This window comes from Anser anser, assembly GCF_964211835.1.
Source record: "Anser anser genome assembly, chromosome: Z".
In the NCBI taxonomy this organism is placed as follows: Eukaryota; Metazoa; Chordata; class Aves; order Anseriformes; family Anatidae; genus Anser; species Anser anser.
In genome coordinates this window covers 15,738,302-15,763,396 of record NC_139723.1, presented here as the reverse complement: position 1 = coordinate 15,763,396, position 25,095 = coordinate 15,738,302, and the positions used below count along the sequence as shown (strand labels likewise).

General features: G+C 38.5%; 1 long non-coding RNA gene across 2 annotated transcripts in view; it reads left to right on the top strand.

Moving 5' to 3' along the window:
• The first annotated feature begins 20,345 nt into the window (after positions 1 to 20,345).
• LOC310889003 overlaps positions 20,346 to 25,095 on the top strand; it is a 34,440-nt gene continuing 29,690 nt past the window's right edge. For both annotated transcript variants that reach the window (XR_014576310.1, XR_014576311.1), the window contains exon 1: positions 20,346 to 20,607. This is a non-coding gene — a long non-coding RNA (uncharacterized lncRNA). The remainder of the gene's footprint in view (positions 20,608 to 25,095) is intronic.

Below are 25,095 nucleotides of genomic sequence, written 5' to 3'. Positions count from 1 at the left end.
CTGATGCATCAGTTTGTGGGACCAAGCCGTGCTTTGGGGATATGTGAAACTGTCAATGTAAATTGTGGACCTTCCTGGCAATAGAACTAACACTACGGTGCTCATGAGCTAAACAACCTTGTAGTTTTCAAAGTGAGGCATTAAAATGAGGACTCCGTCTCTGTTTTTTATCCTGATGACAAATAGCAAGAAAACAACAGAGAAGGAATACTTGGAGCATGAAAGAGTCATAAAAATTTAATTGACTGTATTGGGTGGCAGGTCAGCTTTGATTAATAGGATCTTCTGTGCTAAAATGAATAACTCATTTTACTTTGTGCTAAAGAGCAAAATCCTGTATCAGAAAAACATAACAGTTGTATTGCAACTCTTTGCTGAAGAATACTAAGACCTATAGACTTTTAGGGTATTGACTTTCCTGTGTTCTATATTCAGGTCTTACAACGACAAGAGGAAAGACTGATCAGAAGAAATGAAGAAAAATGACAGTCAAGGTAGGTTGCAGCTAGTTCTGGATTTAGCTTACATTTTCAGAAGCTTATTTGACAGCTTGTTTCAACTGCAACAGGTGAATACAGTGAAAAAATGCGTGTTTCCAGGTGTCTCTCAATACAGAAAACTGTATCCTACGATACAGAAAACTGTATCCTATCAAGTTTAATTTTCTCTTCTGCTTTATTAATATTTGATGGATACATGAAAATATATCTTTTGTTATCTGTACTCTTTTTATGTTTACTGATGCATATTACGTTATAAAGACAAGGATTTTCTACTGGAAAGAGATGATCCTGGAATTAAATAAGGTAATGCATAGCCTTACGTTAGTGTTTGGACTCCAAATCATAAAGCACACAGGAACAAGAGCATTTACTGTACAACACAAAGTGAAAGACAGTAAGATGGTATTTTGCACTAGTAGTCTTAGAAATTTCTTAGAGAGAGAAATTAACTCTCTCTCACTACATCTGATTCTGCAGTGTATATTTATTATCTGGTTAGTTCCTCTGTAAGTGATTAATTGATAAATATATAGCTGTGAAAATAATATTGAAAGTTACTTCAACTTATCATATTATAGATTTTTTTTAATCATCCTTCTGAACATGAGCCTGCGGTGTACTCAGGTGGCCAAGAAAGCCAACGGCATCCTTATTTGTATCAGGAATAGCATAGCCAGCAGGACCAGAGAGATGATTGTCCCCATGTACTCTGCTCTGGTGAGGCTGCACCTTGAATATTGTGTTCAGTTTTTCTCCCCTCACTGCAGGAAAGGAGTTTGCCCAGATAAGGGCCATGAAGCTGGTGAAGGGCCTGGAACACAAATCCTGTGAGGAGTGGCTGAGGGAACTGGGGTTGTTTAGTCTGGAGAAGAAGAGGCTCAGAGGAGACCTTATTGCTCTCCACAACTACCTGGAAAGAAGTTGTGGGGAGCTGGGGGTCATCCTCTTTGTGCAGATAACTAGCAACAGGACAAGAGGAAATGGGCTCATGTTGCGCCAGGGGGAGTTTTAGGTTGGAAATTAGGAGACATTTCTTCTCAGAAAGAGTAGTTAGTCATTGGAACGGGTTGCCCAGAGTGGTGGTGGAGTCCCCATCCCGAGGAGTGTTTAAAGAAAAGTTGGACATGGTCCTTGGGAACATGGTTTAGGAGGTGATACTGGTGGTAGGGAGATGGTTGGACCAAATGATCTTGGAGGTCTTTTCCAGCCTTAATGATTATATGATCCTATGAGAATGAGCCAAGATCTCCTATTATGTCTTGTCTAACAAACTTTTTTGTTGTCTTTCGTTTTCTTTTTATATTTATACGTATTTATTTATTTATTTTTGTGGTTGTGTTCATTTTTAGATTAAACAGCTTAAATAAAAAGAATCAACACTGGAAACAATCCCTCTTGTATTTTAGCAGAAAAAAGTGAGTTTCCAGGGTTTTCTAAATGAGTTAGGAATGTTGTTCACAGGTGTCCCAGTATATTTCAAGCTATATTCAGAAATGAACTTTCTCCTTTTCCAGAATTTATTTACATAATGAGTGAATGAACGTAATCCCACACAAAGTGGTGCAAAATTAATGTATAGAAGAAAATAGGATAGGCTTAAATTTTAGGAAAATCATTGGAGGAGCAAACACATGCAAAATATACCCAGTGATAAGTCTCAGTTCACATGTACGTTTCTATTTGTACTTGATGGCACCTGCGACAGGCTACAGTCCTCTCAAATCAGCATAGGTAAATCTCATTACCAGCCTCTCTACTTCTTAATTTTTTCATGTTAAAAATAAATCTTACCCTGTATGTCTTCGAAGTAAATACAAGTATTTACAAGCAATTGAAAGGTGGACGAGGGTAGAGGTAAGAAAGAAAGAAAGAAAGAAAGAAAGAAAGAAAGAAAGAAAGAAAGAAAGAAAGAAAGAAAGAAAGAAAGAAAGAAAGAAAGAATAAAAGAAAGAATAAAAGAAAGAATAAAAGAAAGAATAAAAGAAAGAAAGAATAAAAGAAAGAAAGAAAGAAAAAGAAAGAAAGAAAGAAAGAAAGAACGAATAAGTATCTTCAGTCTAAATAAACTCCTAAACCTTTAGACTAGAAGCTGTGTGAGAATAGTTAGCCTGTGTCAGTTAAAATGTCTTTGCCTATATCAGTGACATTGTAATGATTAGTGTTAGCTGAGGATCTGGTCCATAAATTATTTTTAGAAGACTATATTACATTCCCCTTGACTATTAAGGGAGAGAGCTCTTGCCTATTTATTCTGTAGATATTTTTAAAGATGTATTCTGTACAGTCTATATGCTTTTCAACCTACAAACTGTATGCAAGTAGTTATTAGTTATACACCAAATGAAAAACTAGATTAGAAATCTCTGGGTACCAAACAACTATTATCCCTGTGTTATATATCCCTGTAAATGAGAACCCATCATTTCTCCACATGCAAAATATCGTATATTCAGGCAATGAAATTAAAATGAAACTTTGTTATCTCAATTGAGGTTTGACTGTAGAATTTGTCCCAAGTGATCTTTAGCCCTCTGTCTGATATTTTGCATAAACAGTGGACGAAGCTGATTTACCTGATTTTAACTGAACCACTGAGGCAAAAAAGAAAAATAATGGACATCAAACCAAGCAGATGGCTGATAAGGCAGCTATATGTGTGCCTATTGACACACATACAGACTTTTAAAAAAGTGGTGTTGGCCCTCTGGTGTCTTACGAGTAAAAGTAAAATGAATAATGAAGTGAATGCTCTAATTCAGGTCCAGGAATATTTAATTTTATGTCCTGAGTCTCTTTCTCCATCCAAAAGGTGCGTAACAAAGAAGAAATTTAGTTAACACAGTAGGTTAGTATCTATTCTTGCTTAGAAGTTCCCTCTAGGCAAAGTGCGGTCTTTTTATATTTGGCAGGGATTTTGCTATTGACTTCAATGAATTTCAGGTTTACATACAATCTAGCCAAACAGAAATTTATTATATGTTTCCCTGGAGGCACCATTGACATTTTTCAAGACTCAGTGTAGTAATTTAATTTATAAAACAGTAGCATATTTTTACAGAAGAAAACAAAAACAAAGAAAAAACAACAAAAAAACCCACTACTTTGTCCCTGTAAATACAGTTTTCTGATACACTAAAATTTGAATTAAGCTACTAATGCATTGCATTGCACTTGACAGTAGTGGGACCTTCCTAGCTCCCAAAACAGTGACTGTTTAGTGAACTGTTTTACTTAGAAGCAAACTTGATCGATAGATGCTATTTTGTCTATAGACAAATGTATGATAAATATATATAAAGACTATAATAATAATAAAAAATATTTTTCATTCCTTTTACTATTTTTGTTCTGATGGAGGTTTTCTAACTAGACTGTTTCTCCATCTCTGGCTTTCATTTACATATCTAGAGAGAGAAAGCATGTTCTTGCACTTCATTGATGAACACTAAACAAATACTCTTGGTAAGACTATATTCTGAAAACTTTCCACAGGAGGTTATGGAAGCAGGTGAGTTACACCGCAGCCAAATTGAAAGGCTGCCCTCTAAAACCTGACTCTGCAGATGGTCCAGGTAGGCCACAGTCTAGTGCTCTTTAGCTGTGAATGACCAGTTTCCAAATTCATCTTAGAACTACAGAACACCACCACAGTACTGATGTCTACCTGACCAGGCAGACAGCTTTCAGTAATCCCCTCTTCACCTTAGTAAAATATTAATCATCTTCGTTAATTATCTTCAGTCACAATTTGACTATTTCCTTCATGATTTCTGGGACACAGGGGCTGGGTAACCATATAAAAGAGGTTCCAAAGAAATGGAGCATGTTATTTTATTTGGGTGCTAACAATGACTGCTATTGTTTAATTACAATCACTATCAACACACCTACCAAAATCCTCATTTATCTCACACAGGAGAGGGAGTATGGAGAATGACTTTCTTCTGGTTTTGATTGTCAATCACTCTCTTTCTCTGCAACAGTAATTTAAAAGTAAGTTCTTTTCTTGTGTATTTGAGGAATGACTTTACTGACAATTGGTAACAGGATGGCATTGTCTAGCACCTGGTCAAAGGGTAGCATTTTGTTTAATAATGTTGTAATGCTCCAAGGATGTATTACATATACTGTCAGATCACTGGAGTCTTCTCTGTTTTCACTAATCTAAGCTCAGTCTGTGACTATGCTGAGAAGAAAACTGTAGTAAATCTTATACGACAAAGTTTATTTTTTTCTATTTTATTTTTTTAAGGATTTACATGTGTGGCTGAAAAGTATATTATCTTAGTCAAGCTCGAGGGACTCCAGGATCATCCCATGCCCCATATCTCATTATCCCACACCTGGCTTCGTCTGTACTGACCCTTATATCCCTGCATCTAGGGGTACAGATCCATGTGGTGTTATTATGCCAGGGTCCTAAATATCTCTTTTTACAGAGATTAACAACTTGGTATTACACACCTGTGTAAAAACTATCATTGCATCATACAAAGAAAAGCAGAAGTAAGTTACATTAGCTATAGCCAGATGGTAAGAAGAAAAATTTCGGTAACAGTAAAAGCAAGTAAGAACAAATCTCCAGGCAGCCCAAGACATATTCAGAAAGATCCAGCCTGAAAAGCAGATGGCCTTTCAATGCAGAGGCCTTGAAAACTCACAATGCACATCATATTGTTGGGTTACAGATTGCACATTGTTTTTTCCTACACTGAAAACCTGAACTCTACTTGAAGGGACTGACTTGCTTCTATAGTAGCGCTGATCTTTCATGGAAACCCCTGAAGGGTGCTTAATGGGTTTTCACAGGAAAAAAGGCCAGAAAAGGATCGAGAAAAAGTAAGCTGGGATGTGGCTTCTGGCTCTTTGGTGTTCTCAGAAAAACAGTGAAGCCTCTTCTCTCTGCTGTCTTATCCCCAGAACTCTCTTTTGGATCCTCTGCACAGTCAATGGCAGTAGAGGAATAAAATTGCACAACCAGTATCTGTGCCAGGGAGTGACTGAAGTGTCACAGGAAGCTTGAGACAGGAGTTTTACCAGAGTAACGGGGAACATAAAAAGTTGGAAGGGGTCCAGGGTCCTGTCCAAGAGTGGAGAAAGCAAGATCATCAGGGAAAACAATCAAAAAGTTTGCTGCAGAGGTTAAGAAAGGTAAAGATTTCTTCCTTTTCAGCTAGAGTAAGTGCTCCATACTGATTTCACAGAGAAGGCCAGAAGAACAACTCAAAACCTAAGATCAATGTATGCCTCTTTCTGTTATTTTCTGAATGGTTTAGTTCCTTGATAATCTTGTTATCATTATTTTTTTTCTCAACTGCCCCTTATTCCCAGTGATTTCTATATTACAAATTACTTTATCCTAAATTTTGAGAGACCCCAGGTCCCACTACATCCCAAAGCATGACATCTGAAATGGAATAGTAATGCATTCATTTATAATGCTTGTTACTTCAGTGCTTATCAAACATGCCAGCAATGCTGATAGAATATGAAACAAACAGATGAACAGCTCATAAGAAACTGTTAGATAAAATACTTCCCACCAATGACTTAATAAACTACAAAATAGGGGAAGTAAGAATCATACATTGCAGAAAATGATACTGGAGCTCAAAGTCCCACTTGGAGAATGTTCATTTATTTGGTTTCTGTGTAGCTTTTGTTTACCCAGCAGGGGAAGAGTATTTGCAAGCACAGCAGGGAAAACAAACAAACAAACAAACAAACAAACAAACAAACAAAACCCTTATTTTTAGTATAAAAATTTAAAGCTGTTTTTTAGAGGTTGAACATGAGAATTACAAGCTCACAAAAGACTCACATTAATATATTTTGTACCAACGAATTTTTATGTACATGTAAGACTTTAAAGACCCCTAGACTTAAAAGTTATTAGCCATGAAATAGTAACACAGCTTGCTTGATGACTTTGTTTGACGACTTACCCCCGTCAAAATAAATAAATACATAAATAAAGTGGATTATTTACTTTGAAGTTAATTTATGATTTCTTACACATAGTGAATACAATTCTTTAATCGTACAGTTTTAAAGTAATAAAAAAATAGTAAGCATATAAGGAGAGGTATTTCTAATAATTCGCAACACTGTAAATCAAGATAGAATATGCAGAGATCGGGGATTTAAAATTGTATGGAAGTACATGATGGCTGGGCTACCTTCCTCAAAGAAATGTATCAACATTAACCTTTTGCATCTGGAGGCCTGAACTGAAAGTGCATAACAAGTCAGTAACAGTGGGCTCCTACTTCCTCAATGGCTTGCATTTTTACTATTAAGCAATCAAAAAATTTTGGCATAATTACTTGACACGACTGACAGGAAGCAGAGGGCTAGCAACAGCACAGAATAGGAGGAGTGTGATGGGCCAAAAGTGAGGAATACTGGCAGGTCCTCAGGGAGAGATGCACAGTGAAGCTGTCTTTGGTGTGTTGAGCTCTAATTAATTCCATTAGTTTCTCATTTAGAGGAGTCAGACAACCCGCACGCAGATGTGCACTACAAAATCCACGTTGCGCCAACAGCAGAGCTCCTGTGCGGGGATGGCAGAGGGACTGTGATGGCACCTGCTGTAGGTGGCTGCTGGCTGGTGGAAAGGGTGGATGGCGAGCCTAACTGCCAGACAGCAGTGGCAACTGCTGCTGTTTTGGGCTGCTGTGACTGCTCATGCTAAACAACACTGCTGTGACACCCTTTTGAAGTCAGAAAGACCTGCACCCCTTCTGGAGATGGTTCCTGCATGAAGGTGGCCCTGAGTGTCTTCACCTCACCTCTACATCCTGTGAGTCATTTGGTGGCAGCATGATTTTTCTTTGCTATGCAAACAAAATATGTTATGCTTCTTAGAGCTGTGGAGATGATTAGGGGCCTGGAGCATCTCAGACAAGGAGCAGCTGAGAGAGCTGGGCCTGTTTAACTTGGAGAAGACTGAGAGGGGATGTTATCAAAGTATACAAATATCTGAAGGGAGGATGTCAAGAGAATGGGGGTGGACTCTTTTCATTGGTGTCCAGTGACACGAAAAGAGGCAACAAGAACTAACTGAAACAAAGAAGTTCTAGCTGAATATGAGAAAACACTTCTTTACTGTGAGGGTGACAGAGCACTAAACAGGTTGACCAGAGAGACTGTGGAGTCTTCTTTGGAGATATTCAAAACCCACCTGGATGCGATCCTGTGCAACCTGCTCTAGGTGACGCTGCTTGGCAGATGGACCAGAGGTCCCTTCCAGCCTCAGCCATTGTGTGATTCTGTGATTCTTTTGCATGAGATTCCTGAGACCTTGCATCATAGAAAATAATTGTAGTTATTTTAAAAGATCCTATTGTAATCTGTCTCATCATAAATTCTTGCAGCAGCTCTCCACTGGAAACCATTTTGGTTTTCATAATCTAACATTAGAGATGACATCAACAGTGAGGAAAAGCTTTTGTTGCCTTTTCACCATATGATAGACGTCACCCTGTTCAAGGGTGTGCTAGCGTCTGCATAAACAGTTTGTTGCCTTCAGCCAAAAGGTGGACTTGAACTAGGAATGCACCTGTTGCTATGACAAACTACAGTTCATGAAACAGTGGTTATGATGTAACTATAACTGAACAGTTGAGAAGGAATTTCTAAGCATCCATTTGTTTTTTAGAAGGCAACATTTCTAAGAGTTAAACATCTTTAAGATACGGTGCAGATTTTGATAAAATGCAGGTTTTGACTAAAATATAGTTTAGAGAATGTAATGCACTTTGTGAAGAGACAGGTGTGCATATTCATAACTAAAGTTTCTACATATAACTTAAGGATCAGGGGAAAGGACAAGGAGTTTCATATTACAATATGAAAATATGTACAGTGTGGCATCTCAAAAGTGGTATATGGAGACCTTCTCTGTCCTGGGACTTCATAGTAATAATTCATAGTAATAATAACACATTTGTTATCTTTGCAGAGAAGTTAACTGTTGTAATTGTTGTGAAGCACATAACTCTCTTGAATATTCCCTCCCTTCTCAACAAATCAGAACTAAGTTTAGTTTAATAAATTGATGATGATGGGGAGAAAAATAAACTGAATTGCAAGGTATATGAGAGGACAATATTGTTAACATTATTGAACATATATTGCTAATGAAGACATGGCATTAGACTACCATCAAAGCAGCACCTAAAACAATTACTTTGGAGTAGCTGAATTGTATCAATGAATACACTGCAGCTAAGTCTCATAGTGTAGGTGGCCTGAAGGCTGGAAACAATTCAGGTGGCCAGTAGAATCATAGAAACATAGTCATAGAATCCTAGATTATCCTGTGTTGGAACAGAGCCACAATAATCAAGTCCAATTCATGGATCCACAAAGAACTACCTACATACATCTGAGAGCATTGATGCTGTCACCACTGCCTTGAGGAGCCTGTTCCAGTGCCTGACCATGTTTTCAGTGAAGAACATTTTCCTAATATCCCCCTGACACAGCTCCATGCCATTTCCTTGGGTCTTACTGGTTATCTTACTTACTGGTTACCAGAGAGCAGACATCAGCACTTGCCCCTCCGCTCCCCGTGTGAGGAAGCTGTAGGCCACCATGAGACCTCCCCTCAGTCTTCTTTTCTCTAGGACCAAACCAAGTGATCTCAGTCATCAATACATCTTTCCTTCTAGACCTTTCACCATCTGTGTTGCCATCCTTTGGACAGTCTCTAACAATTTTATGTCCTTATATTGTGGCACCCAAAACTGCAAAAAATACTCAGCGTGAGGCCACACCCGCACAGAGTAGAGTGGGACAATAGCTGTGCAATATGTCAAAAACCAAGTTTTGTTGTTGTTTTGTTTTGTTTGTTTTTTAAATCTTTTCATGTGTGGAAGGCAAGATCATTCTGTGAAATGGAGCTCTCAGTTACAGGACTATCTCTTGGACTATCTCCTGTTCAGCCCAGAGAAAACACCAAGGAGACCTTATAACAACCTTCCAGTAAGTGAAAGGGGAAAACAAGAAAGCAGGAGAGGGATTCTTTATCTGGGAGTGTAGTGATAGGACAAGGAGTAATGTCTTTAAATTAAAAGAAGGTAGATTTAGATTAGCTATTTGGAAGAAGTTCTTTACTCTGAGGATGATGAGGCACTGGAACAGGTTGCCCAGAGAAGCTCTTGATGCCCTATCCCTGGAAATATTTAAGGCCAGGTTGGATGGGGCTTTGAGCAACCTGGTCTAGAGGAAGGTGTCCCTGCCCATGGCAGGCAGGTCGGAATTAAATGATCTTTAAGGTCCCTCCCAACCCAACCCATTCTATGATTCTATGATTTTTTTTGTATCTAGAGAATATGATAAGAATGATTTGTATTCTCCTGGCAATAACAGTTTTGGACCAATAAAGAAGTTAATCCCATAGTGGATGTTTCTTCTCCAAAACATCTTCCCTCTATTCCAGCTGTCTTGCTCACCATCATCAGCTTACCATAACGTTCGAGATGGAAATAATATGGATGAAAAAATCAAACTGCAAAGGCTTCTTAATTAACTCACTTCAGAAATATATTTAAAAAATAATTTTCAGCTAACTATGCAATTACTGCAATTTTGCATGCATTTCCAAAATGTAATGACCACAAGAAACATCCTTCAACCAGTTATTTACACTCAGTTATACAGGAAATACCAAACAATACTGTCATAGCAATTATGGTAGGTTAATTAGACAAATGACAAAATGGTAAAAATTTGGATGCTTTTATTTGTAGTGAGATTAGTGTATTGTAGATAGCGCATTTGTGTAATATTTAGAACTAGTCATTAAACTAAGAGGGAAATATGTACAAGATAGGAGACCCAACTAGGATAGCTTTTTATGTCACTACTTCTGGTGTAAATACAGTGAAGGCATTGTGATGTGTTTCACACTCAATAACTACCTAAAGTCCTTGTAAGATTTGTGTAAGTGCACTGAACACTATTATTTCATGTTTTTTTATTATTATTATTATTTTTATTTTATTTATGTTTTTTATCTTTTTTTTTTCCCTTGGGTAAACTGTAGCTTGTTATGGTGGTGTATACCTTGTTGCAAATGATCTTGTTCCCAGAATAAAATTTTTGAGACTCCTCACCTACCTCTTGAATAAACACTGCTAATTGTGGCAATTAACAGCTTGCATTTCAGAATAAGCAGTTTAACATAAACATGATTTTGAGTCATTTTATTTTCAAAGTAAGAAAGTACTATTAATTTCAATCAGATTCTGCTTACTGGCAGAGGAAATGATTTACATTGGGCAGGTGGAGCCATGCAGCAAAGATCAGCCTACCCTAAACAAAGTCCACAGTAAAATGATTTTGGCATCTTATAAACATCTATTTTTGTAGACCTGAAATACACAAAAATATCAGGGTGGATCTAACAGCTCCTTCCCCAAGTAACCAGTTTCATCATGAGATGTAGAAATTAAATAAGAAAATGAGTTAGTTATCTAGCAGTGGTTCTAGTGGCTCTACCAAAAGCAGATAACACCCTCTACAAGGGTATGTAGCAAGAGGCATACCTTCTTTTAAGAATAATAAAGACTAAAGATTCTATTTAAGGATTAAACCACAAAAGGTTTTGAGGTTTGAATAGCTTTATATAAAACACAAGAACAAAAATTGAAGATTTCACCTCCTACTAAATGTTGATAAACCTAAGAGGGAATCTGAGTTTAATTTGGAGAGAAGATATCTGTGAATGTATTCTGGATATTTTTGTTATAATGTCAGAGGTAAAAGACCTTCAAATTGAGGAAAAAATCATATACTTATATACATAGTGGCATAGGGCCTATTCATAACCTAAAACTAGCCAAGCAATCTCATGAAAGTGCTGAGAAGATGAAAGAATGACAGCGAGTGATACTTTAAATTCAGTAAGCCATGACAGAAATATGCCTTCCTCTTTCCAGAAGAAAAGAATATAAAATTTTCTGCAGTGAACAAGCAGCAGCATGCTCTGATCCCATCACTCAACTTTACAGCACAGCTCTTTCCTGTTCCTCCCTGCCAGCAAGCCACTAACAACAGCAATCAGACCGAACAAACAGAAGCAGAGAAGAACATCAAGAAAAAGCAGCTTTCCAGTTCAGCAGCATAGTGAGATGAATTTTTCCATACTGCTGATAGGAAATGAGATTTATATTTTCATTATCACCATTTTAATTTGATACTGAATTGCAGTTTACAGTATAGTGATAGCTTCTCCTGTTAGTAAACTTGGACTTTGTTGATGATAGGGAAGTTCAAGATTACCTTGACAAATAAATAGAAACAATTAGATTGGTTTGAATTCAACATTCTTAATATTCACTACATTTCCTTGATTATTCCTTTTGAGTAAGTAGGATGGATTATGTCTCTCAACTTTAAAGACTAAAATTAAACTGGTAAGTATGATCAAGTCTGAGAGAAAAATGCCTCCACTGCAGTGGTCAGTTCATTTTTTTTGTAGCTACAGGTTTTATTTACCTCATGATTAATGACAACCTTCTGATTTGTTCCAAAATTCTTTTGGTTCAGTAGGACTTACCTAAAGAAGTTCCCTATCTTAAACTTCTCATAAACATCTTAAGTTTTCCCACAGTAACTCAGCCAGGATTTTCTATCCTAAGAAAAAATAGTTTACTTCAGTTTTTGACAGCCTAAACTAGCTATTGCAACCGAACATAGCAGAGGTCTCTACTAGTAATATAACAATCTTTACTAGTTTATGGAATAAGGTTCTTGAGGTTTTGTTTTGTTTTGTTTTGCTTTGTTTTGAAAAGCAAGTCTGAATTCAAAGAGAATAAGCTCTACCTAAAGCTTCTATACTGGAAGACATACCCAAAACCAAAACCAAATCCAAACCAAACCAAACCAAAGAAAATGACTATTCTTCCTTCCTTCCTTCCTTCCTTCCTTCCTTCCTTCCTTCCTTCCTTCCTTCCTTCCTTCCTTCCTTCCTTCCTTCCTTCCTTCCTTCCTTCCTTCCTTCCTTCCTTCCTTCCTTCCATCCTTCCTTCCTCCCTCCCTCCCTCCCTCCCTGCCTTCCCTCCTTTCCCTTTCCCTTTCCCTTTCCCTTTCCCTTTCCCTTTCCCTTTCCCTTTCCCTTTCCCTTTCCCTTTCCCTTTCCCTTTCCCTTTCCCTTTCCCTTTCCCTTTCCCTTTCCCTTTCCCTTTCCCTTTCCCTTTCCCTTCCCCTTCCCCTTCCCCTTCCCCTTCCCCTTCCCCTTCCCCTTCCCCTTCCCCTTCCCCTTCCCCTTCCCCTTCCCCTTCCCCTTCCCCTTCCCCTTCCCCTTCCCCTTTCCCCTTCCCTTCCCCTTCCCTTCCTTCTTTTCTTTTCCTCACGTAAAAAGTATGGAACCATGGTTAATGTTTGTTTGTTTTGCTGATTGTTTTCTTTTTCTTTAAATCACGTTGGTGCACCATGATAGAGATCTTGCTGTCCCTTAAATAACATGAGATATTCCCTGGATAACTATTAGAATGACAATTAGTAAAATTTGGTTCCCAGTTTTTGCCTTCCTTTACGTTATGAAATATGTTTAGTCTTTTAAGATGGAAGTATTTGCCTAATGGACTATCAAATTGCATATATTATACTGATATTTTGTTTATTTTAGTAACAGAGTGGACTGTTGTAAGTCAACAGAAAGAACGTAGTCAGCTTAGTTGCTTCTACAACACCACTCTCACCTTAATAACAATGAAAAACAATAGTGAATTACAATTGATAATGTAACTACAGTTAATTATCTGAACTATGGCCTCTAACAGTTTGCTAATATAAAGCATATTTCACACTTTTGTGGTGGATGCAATGGGCTGGATTCTTCAGATCATTATACCTGTGTAATAATAGTATGACAATAAATGATGAGAATCAACACTATTACAACCAAACTCAAGCAGAAAATGAAAAAGACATTGTTAACTTCATGTACTTTGGCAGGCATAGTGTTTTCTGGTACCAGTAGTATACATTTACACCAATTGTATTGACCTAAAATATGTGTTTGGGAATTATTCTCTACTTTAAGGTTTTATTTTAGGTATCAATGGAAAAATGAAAAGCAATGTCACTCATTCTCTCAGCACTGTTGTAGGCTGTCATCAGTTTACTAAGCTCTTAATTGACATAAAATAAAATAAACGGTACTAAGATAAAATGTACTGAGCAGGCAGGTTTGTGCATATTATTGCAATCACACCCCCAAAAAACAGTAATCCCATCCTTAAAGGGCTCAGAGAAAAAGAAAAGCTACTATGCAACCAATTAAACACAGCTGATAATAATAAATTTGCTTTTAATTATCTATAAGTAGCTCTGGTTTCTCTGGACCAATTAATAGTTTATTTTCTGGTCAGGTGCACTATTGATTCTTCTGCACTGAAGCTATTTTTTCCTCATTAGCTTTCCAAACTTTTCCTTGCCTCAATTTTCTTCAGATACAAAAGCTGAGCAAGATTATGTGAGACTTGTTGCTTAGCAACGGTCCTATTCCTAAAATGATAATGGCTGAGCGCTCCATGTCATCTTGTCTTTAAAGAGGTCATACTCCTGCATTTGCTCAATGCTGTTTCAGGTCCTCTGTCTCTCTGTCTTTTTTGTTTAAATGGATGTGTAAAATGGGAATTATCAATTTATATTATGCTCACATATGCAAATAACATGCTATATAAATTTAGGGTGTCTGTGTGGGGAAAAAAATAGTAATAATAAAAAAAAACACACCACTGTTTATGTTTCAGAGGAGAAAGAAGCACTGAGAAATGTTGACTGCTAACGAATGAAGGGATGGGAGGAGAGAAGGGGAAGGGTTTGGGAGAAAGAAAGCCCCATGACTTATTACTCTGCAAAGATTCTTGATATTTCTATCAGTAATGGATTGCTGGCACATTAAGTCGTACAGAATTAAAGAATACAGAGGCATACAGGAAAATGAACTCTCTATTTGAGAAATGCTAAAACAAAACAAAAATATCTTAATCCATTAATCTCTCACAAAGCAGTCCATTTACATTCCTGGTATACTTTTCAATACATGAGTCTTTCTTTTAAAAGCAAAGCAAAACAAAACATAACAAATTAACCCACTAGTTAGGAGAAATGTGTATGTCCTGTACGGTACAGATGATAAGTCCTGTGGGGGAACCATTTGAAAAAACACTGGAAGAATATGAATGACAAGAAAAATAAACAGGCACAAAACTGGGAAAAGACCTCAAAGATAGTGAATGGGGGTGGGCAAAAGAAAGCACATCACTTTTTGTGGTGAGTCAGAAACATACCCGAAATAGGAGACAGTGTATTCGGTGTATGAGCAAGCCCAAGACGGAATGAATGCAGACATTTGTTGACTCCACTGATGTTAAGGACACAACAGAATACACCTGTGTCTCATAGCACAATTCTGTAGCACAGTTTCTCGGTATTTTACCATTTATATGTCTAGTATCTTTAGTGATGTTATTCCTGTACAGTTATGTCTCTTGATCATGGCAAGGACTGACAATCACTCATGGTATCCTTCTTGATAAATTTTCTGTTAGATAAACAGGTTCATGCTACACTGGTTGATGAACTGGCTCAGTGATAAAGCTCAAATGTTTTAGTAAATAGAGCTATGTCTGGCTGGTGGATGGTCACCAAAGGTGTTCCCCAGGGCTCAGTTCTAAGGCCAGTCTTATTTAACATTTTTATCAATAATCCATATGTAGGACTGAAGTGCATCCTCAGCTAGTCTGCTGATGACCTTAAACTGTGAGGTGCTGCTGACTTTCTGAAGGGACAAGAGGCCTTTTAGAGGGATCCAGATAGATTGGAACACTGTTCTTCTAGCAACAGCATGAAGTTCAACAAGGGAAATGATGGGTTCTGTACCTGGGATGGTGTAATGCTGGACACAGGTACAGTCTGGGAGACAAGTGACTGGAGAGCAACTCAGCAGATATGTGGATATGGGGATGCTGGTTTAAGGCCAGCAGAACCAGCAGTGTGCCCCGGCAACCAAGAGAGGAAACCACATTTTGGGATGCATTAAACACAGTATGGCCAGCTGGTGAAAAAAGGTGATTCTCTTAACATATTTGTCGTTGATATGGCCTTACCTTGAATATTGTGTGCAGTTCTGGTCTTCACAATATAGAAGGGATGTTAGGGTCCTAGAAAGCATCCAGAGGAAACCAACAAAGCTGGCAGAAGGGTGGAAGGCCTGCCATATGAGGAGAGGCTGAAGAAACTTGGGTTGTCTAGTCTGGAAAAAAGAAGGCCAAGAGGTGACCTTGCTGCTCTCTGCAACTTCCTGAGGAGGGGAAGCAGAGAGGGAGGTGCCGGTCTCTGCTCCCTGGTAAGTGATGAGAGGATGTATGGGAAAGGCACACAGCTGCACCATGGGAAGTTCAGTCTGGACATTAGGAAAAATTCCTTTACGTTGAGAGTGGTGAAATGCTGGAACAGTCTTCCCCAGGAGGCTGTCGATGCCCCAAGCCTGCCAGTGTTCTTGAGACATTCGGATAGTGCTTTGTCCTTTGTTTACCTCAAATATGATCAGGTAGTTGGACTTGATCATCTTCGAAAGTTCCTTCCAAACTGAACTATTCTCTTCTATTATAATATTTTTCTTCCACTAAAAATACTTACTGAGGGAAACCCAGAAAATAAAAACATCTTCATCAACCCAGCTGCAAAAAGTCCAGCAGGGAAAATATGAAATGTAAACCATATGGATCTCATCTTTGGAGGTTTCCAAAACAGTGATTCCAAACCCAAGAGATAATAACTTTTATTTCTGAAGCCAGCCTACACATCATGCTTTTAATCTTTTTTTTTTTTTTCCCATATTTTTAATAAATCTGTTTGAACTATTGAATTCTCATGCTCCTTTCTACTATTTAAAGGACTTTTGTGGCATTTCTGTTACTTGCCTGGCTTATAGATAAATTATTATAACCCTTCTCCCACCCTCCCATTGAGTTATAATATGTCAGCCAGTGTCCATAGCAGGAAAGTAAGAAAAGCAGGATAAGGATCATCTCTGTAGTACAGGATAAGCTTTTTCTGCAGGTGATTCTCCACCAGAAATTTGCAGTTTTAATGTAAGAAAAAGTTGGCTCCGGGGACCAGTATAATCCAAAACATGCAAAACTTTCAGTTAGTGATTTGTTTAGGTGTTATCGGAGGGAGCTGTCTTCATGCAGAGTTAGCTTTACCTGGTCGAGGAGGGTAGAATTGCCACTGAGATACAGATTCAGCACTTGTCATCATGCTGAAGTTTGGTTTTGTGCCTCAGAAGTCACAGAAGATAATCTGGACTGTTCTTGACCTTAGATCCTTTCCATCTTTTCCTTTACATCAGGCAAGTCACTAGTAGGTTCCCCCAGGGCTCCATTTTAGGGCCAGTTCTTTTCAATGTCTTCATAAATGATTTGGATATATGACTGGTGTTTTGAGTAAGTTTGCTTATGATACTAAACTGGGAGGAGCTGTTGACTCTGTCGAGGGTGGAAAGGCCTTGCAGAGAGATATGTACAGATTGGAGAGCTGGACAATCACCAACCACTTGAATTTTAACAAGAGCAAGTGCCAGGTCCTCTACCTGGGAAAGGGCAACCCTGGCTATTTGTACAGACTGGGTGACGAGACGCTGGAGAGCAATATGGGGGTTTTGGTTGACAGCAAGCTGAATATGAGCCAGCAGCGTGCCCTGGCAGCCAGGAGGGCCAACTGCATCCTGGGGTGCATAAAGCACGGCATTGCTAGTCATTTGAGTCAAGCTTCAATAGGAAATGTTCAGGTTGGATTTCAGGAAAAGGTTCTTCAACGAGAGTGTGGTCGTACACTGGAACAGGCTCCCCAGGGAAGTGTCACAGCACCAGGCCTGTCAGAGTTTAAGAAATGTTTGGACTATGCTTTCAGTCATATGGTCTGAATTTTTGTGTAGACCTGTGTGGAGCCAGGAGTTGGACTTGATGATCCATGTGGGTCCCTTCCAGTTAGGGATATTCTATGATTCTATGATGCCAACTACTAACCACTGTGGTGATAAGATAAGCAGAGGCAAGATCTTCTCAGCAACCTCACAGAGTTTCTCCAAAAAGACGTCCTAGGTTGCATTAGCTATATATTGCCAGCAGGTCAAGGGAGGTGATCTTTCCACTCCACTCAGCACTGGTGAAGACACAACAGGAGCACTATGTCCAGTTTTGTGGTCGGTAGTACAAGGGAGACATGGATGTTCTGGAGAAATCCAGTAAAGAGCCATGACAATGATGAAGGGACTGCAGCATCACTCCTATCAGGAAAGGCTGAGAGAGATGGGGCTCTTCAGCCTGGTCGATTATAGAACCATAGAATGATTTGGTTTGGAAGGGACTTTAAGGATGATCTGCAGAGCTGCTCTCCAGCAGGTCAGCCCCCAGCCTCTACCGGTGCTTGGGGTTATTCTTCCCTAGGTGCAGGACCCTGCACTCGCCTTTGTTGAGCTTCATGAGGTTCCTCTTGGCCCAATCCTCCAGCCATTCAAGGTCCCTCTGAATGGCAGCACAGCCCTGTGGGGTATCAGCCACACCTCCCAGCTTTGTGTCATCAACAAACTTACTGAGGGTGCACTCTGTTCCACCACCCAGGTCATTGATCAATAAGTTGAACAACACTGGACACAGTACTGACCTGTGGGGGACCTTGCTAGCTACAGGCCTCCAACTAGATTTGGCACCACTAAGCACAACCCTCTGAGCTCTGCCATACAACCAATTGACAATCCACCTCACCGTCCACTCATCTAGGCCGCACTTCCTGAGCTTCTCTATGAAGATGTTATGGGAGACAGCATTAAAAGTCTTGCTGAAGTCAAGGTAGGCAACATCCACCACTCTCCCCTCACCTACCCAGCTAATCATCTCATATTAGAAAGCTATCAGATTGGTTAAGCATGATTTCCCCTTGGTGAATCCATGCTGACTATTCCCGATCACCTTCTTATCCTCCACATGCTTGGAGATGACCTCCAGGATAAGCTGTTCCCTCACCTTTCCAGGGATGGAAGTGAGGCTGACTGACCTGTAGTTGCTTGGGTCTTCCTTCTTGCCCTTTTTGAAGACTGGCATAACATTGGCTTTCTTCCAGTCCTCAGGGACCTCTCCTGTTCTCCATGACCGTTCAAAGATGATGGAGAGAGGTCTAACAATAACAACAGCCAGCTCCCTCAGCACCTGTGGGTGCATTCCATCAGGCCCCATGGATTTGTGGATGTCAAGTTTGCTTAGATGATCTTGAGGTCTTGATTTATCTTCAGGTCCTCACTTCCAAACAAAGAGGTTCTAGTGACATGAGAACAATTTGCTATCAACATAGTACTATGTTCAGCGATCTACTATTTTCCAGCCAATGTAAACATTCATTAATTATTTCAAATGCTATTCTTGGTCCTCTTTTATACTTCCAATAAACAAGCTGTTCCTCTCTGTCCATCCACAGCATTGCCTTCACACAACAGCTTGTTTGGCTTCCTCACTGTTAAAACAATAGATACAACTACATGTGTGATATGATTATTAATGTCTAATGTAGCCCAGAAATGATCAAAAGCTACCAGGTAAATAAACCTTTAAAATTATCTTCCACTACTTTTGTGGAAGACTAACATATACTTTTTTGATTCTTTATCCTCATTTATTACAGAGCAAGCCGAAGTCAATGGCTCTTTTCTGGAAGGCACTAACTGCAGTAACATACACAGAAACAGGACTTTAAAAAGACCAAAGTGATACTGCCTGTTTGATGTATTAAACAAAGGATGTCATAGTAATATTAAAGGCACTCTATGTAGCAGGAACTTTCTAGTCTGACAGAATTTATAATGTGCAAAATAAACCAAGAAAAAGTAATTTTCACAAGTGCTTTTTAGCTGTTCAAATGAGCAGCTGCAAAATGCGTATCATTTTGTGTTTCAAAGGCAAAGAGAAGAAAAACTTCCTCCTTTACTTGTTCATCTCTGCAACTTGTTGATTTTTTTTTTTTCCTGTTATCTATCATGACCTTTCCTGCAGAGCTTTCACAGCTAATTTTCATTTTGGCTATCTGCTCTCATAACCTGTATTTACACATGGTCTCCTGTTACTCAAATTAATGTGGTCCGATCTACACAGCTATGTATTAAATGAGGCTTACTGGCAGTATCACAAGTGATTGAAGATATTGTTGCCTCTGCTCTTCTGCTAACTTCCACTCACTGTCATGTTCCTTTCAACATTTCCACCACAGCATTTGTCTGTACCAGTTACAACTCCAGCTGTAACAATTAGTTGTGTATTTCCATGAAAAAAAAAAATAAAATAAAATAAAATAGAAGAATTTGGTGGAGGAGGTGGTTATGTTTTATTTTATTTTGAGCTGTCTTTAGAAATATAATTTTCTTGACCTACTTCCCACAACAGCTCTACAAATAGTGTGTCATGGTGCAAGGATAGAAAGGATATAAAGAATGTGAGGGAAGAATCTGGGTATGTGCTGTGCATAGGTTGTTCCCTGAGACAGAGGTTATTTTCTATGCATGATATAAATAGGCTTAGAGTCACAGCCCATCCCTCTATGTTACTTCCCTAGAGTCAGTAAATATTGAATTGAATATTGAGCGAACTTACCACATCACTGCCAAAACTCATGTGAGCACAAAGTGCAGCTGATTTTGAGCCAAATGCTTTCAATATCAAAGTCATAAACTCTTGTTTCATAATCTAAAACCTCATCAGCCTTAACAATACTGTATTTGTCTCCATGGTACGGTTATACACGTTTTGCTTTCACTTCAAGACACTTACAGGCAGATTGTATGGACAAAAGTTGACTACTGCAGGAAATCATGCACCAAGGCTGACTTTAAACACTTACAAAACCATTAGAAACACTACTTTTACCAATAACTACCACAAATATTTGGTTACTCACCTGCATATGCAACCTTGGAAAACTATGCTGTTGAGTTTGAAATTGTTTTTTATCTGACTAACTACCTCCATTTTGTTTCTTCTCATTATCCACTTCTACCTGGGAAAACAAAGCTGATGAAGATATTCTTGGTGTGTACAAAGTAGGTAAACATGTTAATTGTAATTTATTTTGTTTTGAGCATTGTTGTACAGTTTCAATAATTTAATTTCTTTATGTTTTATAGCCTCAATCATTTTGTTCTTAGTGTAACTTATGGTCATTTTAGTATTATTGCATTTGGAATAAATCATAGAATCGTTTAAGTTGGAAAAGACATGCAAGATCACCAAGTCCAAAATGAAATCTTGCATTCATTCTTTCTTAATACATTTTATACAGCTTCCTGAATTCAGTATCTCATTTTTTTTCTTTTCATTTTTTTCTCTCAGAATATTATTTAATACATTTTTGATCTATTGAATTATGTTTTCTCTTCCTTTAATTTTGTTTTTATTGGAACTTTGGCTTTATCTCTTCCTTCATAATGTAGAAGCTTCATCTTGTAGAATAATAATTTTAGTTTCGTGCTTTCAAGGTTATTTGATTCAGTTTCTAGTTTATAGTATTTTTGTATGGTCATTCCATTGGGATATCTCCTATATACATTCTTTTATTTTGATCTTCCCTGTCAGTTCTTATTCTGCTAATATTTCTCTCTCTCTCATCAGTCAAAAGCTATTACTTTCCCCATTACAACAGCCTTACTGGTATCTCATAAAACCAAAGCTCATACTTATTGTAGAAATGCAAATAGTTAAATCATTTATTCTCCTAATAATAAATACAAGATCTTATAAAACAAACACTTCAAATGGTCTGGATGCATATTTTGTCTTCTTTAAGACACCCTCTTAGAGTGTAGAGAAGTCTACTCGTCATAATGCGAAATCACAAAATCACAAAGTCATGAAAAACAAACAAAATAACCTCATGTGTGGAAATCTGATACTAAATCTGTAGTTGTTAGTCCATTGCCCAGTTGGGACCAATTTTTCTACTCTGTCTTAATGTGATCTGCATGAGACCAGTAGGCAATGAAAGTTTTCTCGTTGTTCTTACTGTGGGAAACTGAGGGAACAGTGTAAGAAATACTTAGTTTGAAGATACAGTAGGATTTTTATACACACACTTTTTTTATTTTCCCTAAAAACAAGTTTTGAGGAGTACTAAAATTAGAAATGCTGAACAAGCACAATTTGGAGAGGGAGAGAATTAGGAAAAGTTTTCTCTTTGCTCTCTAAAGTCTCCAAGGTGAACAACAGTCTGGAAATTCTAAGTTCCTTCTTGCTCCACATGAGCACAAATCTAAACTCCTACAGCAGGACATTCTGGAGGAGATCCGAGGAATCCATTGATTTTCCTATGCTTCTTTCAGGTTTTTGATGATCTAGCTATCTTTTTTTTTTTTTTTTTTTTTTTTTAAAAGGAATATAGTAATTTTGTCTTAGTTTGATATATCTGGAAGCTGCATGAAAACTTTCTGATGCTGCTACTAATTAATTCATCTTGATATTTCAGTTAATTTAAAAGCAGCAAAAAAAATCCAACTTATTCTCATTTCATGGCACTTGCATTGAGGCTTGTCCTCTATGTGACATCTTGGGGATCCCAGGGATTTTTGGTGAAAGCTATGGAGAAATATCCCTTTCTTTTACCTTTTTCACCTTTTCCTTCCCCTACAAAGACTATGAAACTCCAAAGAAATATGTATGAGATGTAGTCTGTTGCACCTTGTTTCTCAGGCGTGTTGAAATTGAAAAGTACAGGGGATATTCTGAAGGTTCACCCTTGATTCAGCTGCCACCAAAAAGTGAATTCAGTTTCTAGAATGCCTCGTTGACTCTTCGTCTTCAGCTGAATTGTGACAAAGCAAGGAACTCAAGATATCTCCTAGGTTAGCTGTAGCGCTCTGGCTTAAATTCCAGTTTAAGACTCACTCAGCCCTGGTATCTATGTCCATTATAGTAGCTGTAATGATGGACAGATCAAAAAATAACCTTTCCTTGCCTTGCCTTTTGCTTGCCCCTTGCCCTTAAACCACACTCCCCTCCCCTCCCCTCCCCTCCCCTCCCCTCCCCTCCCCTCCCCTCCCCTCCCCTCCCCTCCCCTCCCCTCCCCTCCCCTCCCCTCCCCTCCCCTCCCCTCCCCTCCCCTCCCCTCCCCTCCCCTCCCCTCCCCTCCCCTCCCCTCCCCTCCCTTCCCCTTCCCTTCCCCTCTACCTCCCCTTCCCTCCCCTCCACCTCCCCTTCCCTTTCCCCTTTCCCATACCCCCTTCCCCCTTCTGCCTCTTGCCTCTTCCTTTTTTTTTTCCTCCTTCACTTTCACCTTTGCCTATTCCTTTTCTTTTCCAGCTATAGTCACCACCACTTCCCTTTCCCTATCCAGTACTCTTTGTAAGTAAAATTTTTCTTCCTCTGATAAGTTGGCACCCTTCTTTTTCCTCCTAGCTCAGCAGTTAAATTAACTTTTATTTACAAAAATCAGATGTAATTGTTTACCAGTGCATTCCTTGAATTCTTGTGCAGAGGTAAGGCCCAGCGGCAGTTCAAAAGTATTTTATGTACTAGAATAATGTACCAAATGATGATCTACATTACAGCAGAAAGGACAGAAGAGCACAACTACACACTTCTTTTGTCAACGTTCCTGCACCAGCGCCATCACAATAAGCCCCATACAGTTTTCCTGCATTTTTTCTCTTTCTCTAACCCCTGGTTGGGAAATCGGATTGAGTAACTTGCCAAGGCCTTATAATGAGATTGCAGCCCTGCTTGAAATTCCCTATAGCAGACTCTTGTTGATTGTCAGTCTGTTGATCATGTTGAATACTTTCTCTCTACACTACATCATGGTTTCAGGAAGGCAAACACTCCAAGAATGAGTCTGCTCTCTGTGATGAGCTTTGGAAACATGCTGCTAATTGCCATGGCTGTGATTCTCAGTTTGACTGATAGCTCTAGGAATCAAAGCACTGTCTCTGGAGTTCAGCATGATTTACAAGTGAGCCCTCTGGCTTTCTTACTGAGTCACCATGCCAACCATTAGTAACATTTCTCACTAAATACATAACAAAGTCTACAAGCTTTTCAACCTTCAGCACATGTGACTGTAAATGGTCTATAATACATTAACTTCTGTTTACCACAGAATGTATTTTTTCAGGTTAGGCATTATATATTTATGAAATAAATGTACACATAGCAATAACACTGTAGTACAGTATTATGTGCATAGTGTAATTCTTTATGTGATTCACTATGTTGTTTTTCGTTGCTCTTATTGATGTATATTCACTTAGTTAAATCAAGTATATGCATAGATTTAGATAAATATCTGGGCTTGTTTTATTTTCATAATATCTCCCAAATAACACTCATTTTTTTTCAAAGGCTCTCAATATTGGAAACCATTTCTATAAAACAAAATACAACAGGTCAAATATGAAAAGTGAAATTTTAGAAAGAAAAAAGATGGATGTCCAAATGATAATAAGTTAGAAAAAATATATTTGTGGTGTTTAGTGAGACTTTACCATCAACACTTAGGTCAGAAAATGAGCATGTTTCTTAGTGTGAAATTCTAGCACTGATGCAAGCAAGTGTGGGATGTGAAGGTATACGTGCTTTTATATTGTGTATGTATGACATAAGTCTGCATAAAAACAGGACTTGTAGCACTGACGTTATTTGGCAGATTTTTGTGTGTCAGGAAAGCTTCGTGCTATTGCCTCCTACAAATTGGCATCTATCAGAAAATGGATAAGGTAAAATACAACTAGTCTTAACTAACTTCCCCACAGCCTCTGTGCTTAGAACAAAAGTGTTCAAGAACAACGAGCAGTAGATGAGGACTGAGTCAGGTTACCTGTACAAATTCAAACCATATAACTCTGTGAGGCCTAAAGGGCTGCACCTAAGTATGCTGAGGCAGCTGGCTTCTGTCCTTGTAAGGCCATACTCAAATACATTTGAATGGTGGTGGAGATTCAGGGAGATTACCAAAAACTGCATAAAGGCAAAAATCATACCCACTTTTAAAGAGGACAAGAAAGGTGGTTTTGGAAGAGTCAAACAGTCAACCTCACTTTTGTCCCTGCAAAAATCAGACCATGTGTCCTCTTGGAGCATATTCCTGGGCACAGGAGGGAGAATAAGGTGACTGAGACAGTCAGCAAGGCAGAAAAAGGGTGAATCATGTCAAGTGTTGAATGGGGGATACCATTTACATTGATATCAGCAAGGCTTCCAACACACTCCCAGAATGTCTGAAGAAAAGAAAAGGAAAGGAAAAGGAAAAGGAAAGGAAAAGGAAAGGGAAGGAAAAGGAAAAGGAAAAGAAGAAAAAGGAAAAGAAAAAGGAAAAGGAAAAAGGAAAAGGAAAAAGGAAAAGGAAAAAGGAAAAGGAAAAAGGAAAAGGAAAAAGGAAAAGGAAAAAGGAAAAGGAAAAAGGAAAAGAAGAGAAAAAAGGAAAGGAAAAAGGAAAAGGAAAAAGGAAAAGGAAAAGGAAAAAGGAAAAAGGAAAAAAGGAAAAGGAAAAAGGAAAAGGAAAAAGGAAAAGGAAAAAGGAAAAAGGAAAAAGGAAAAGGAAA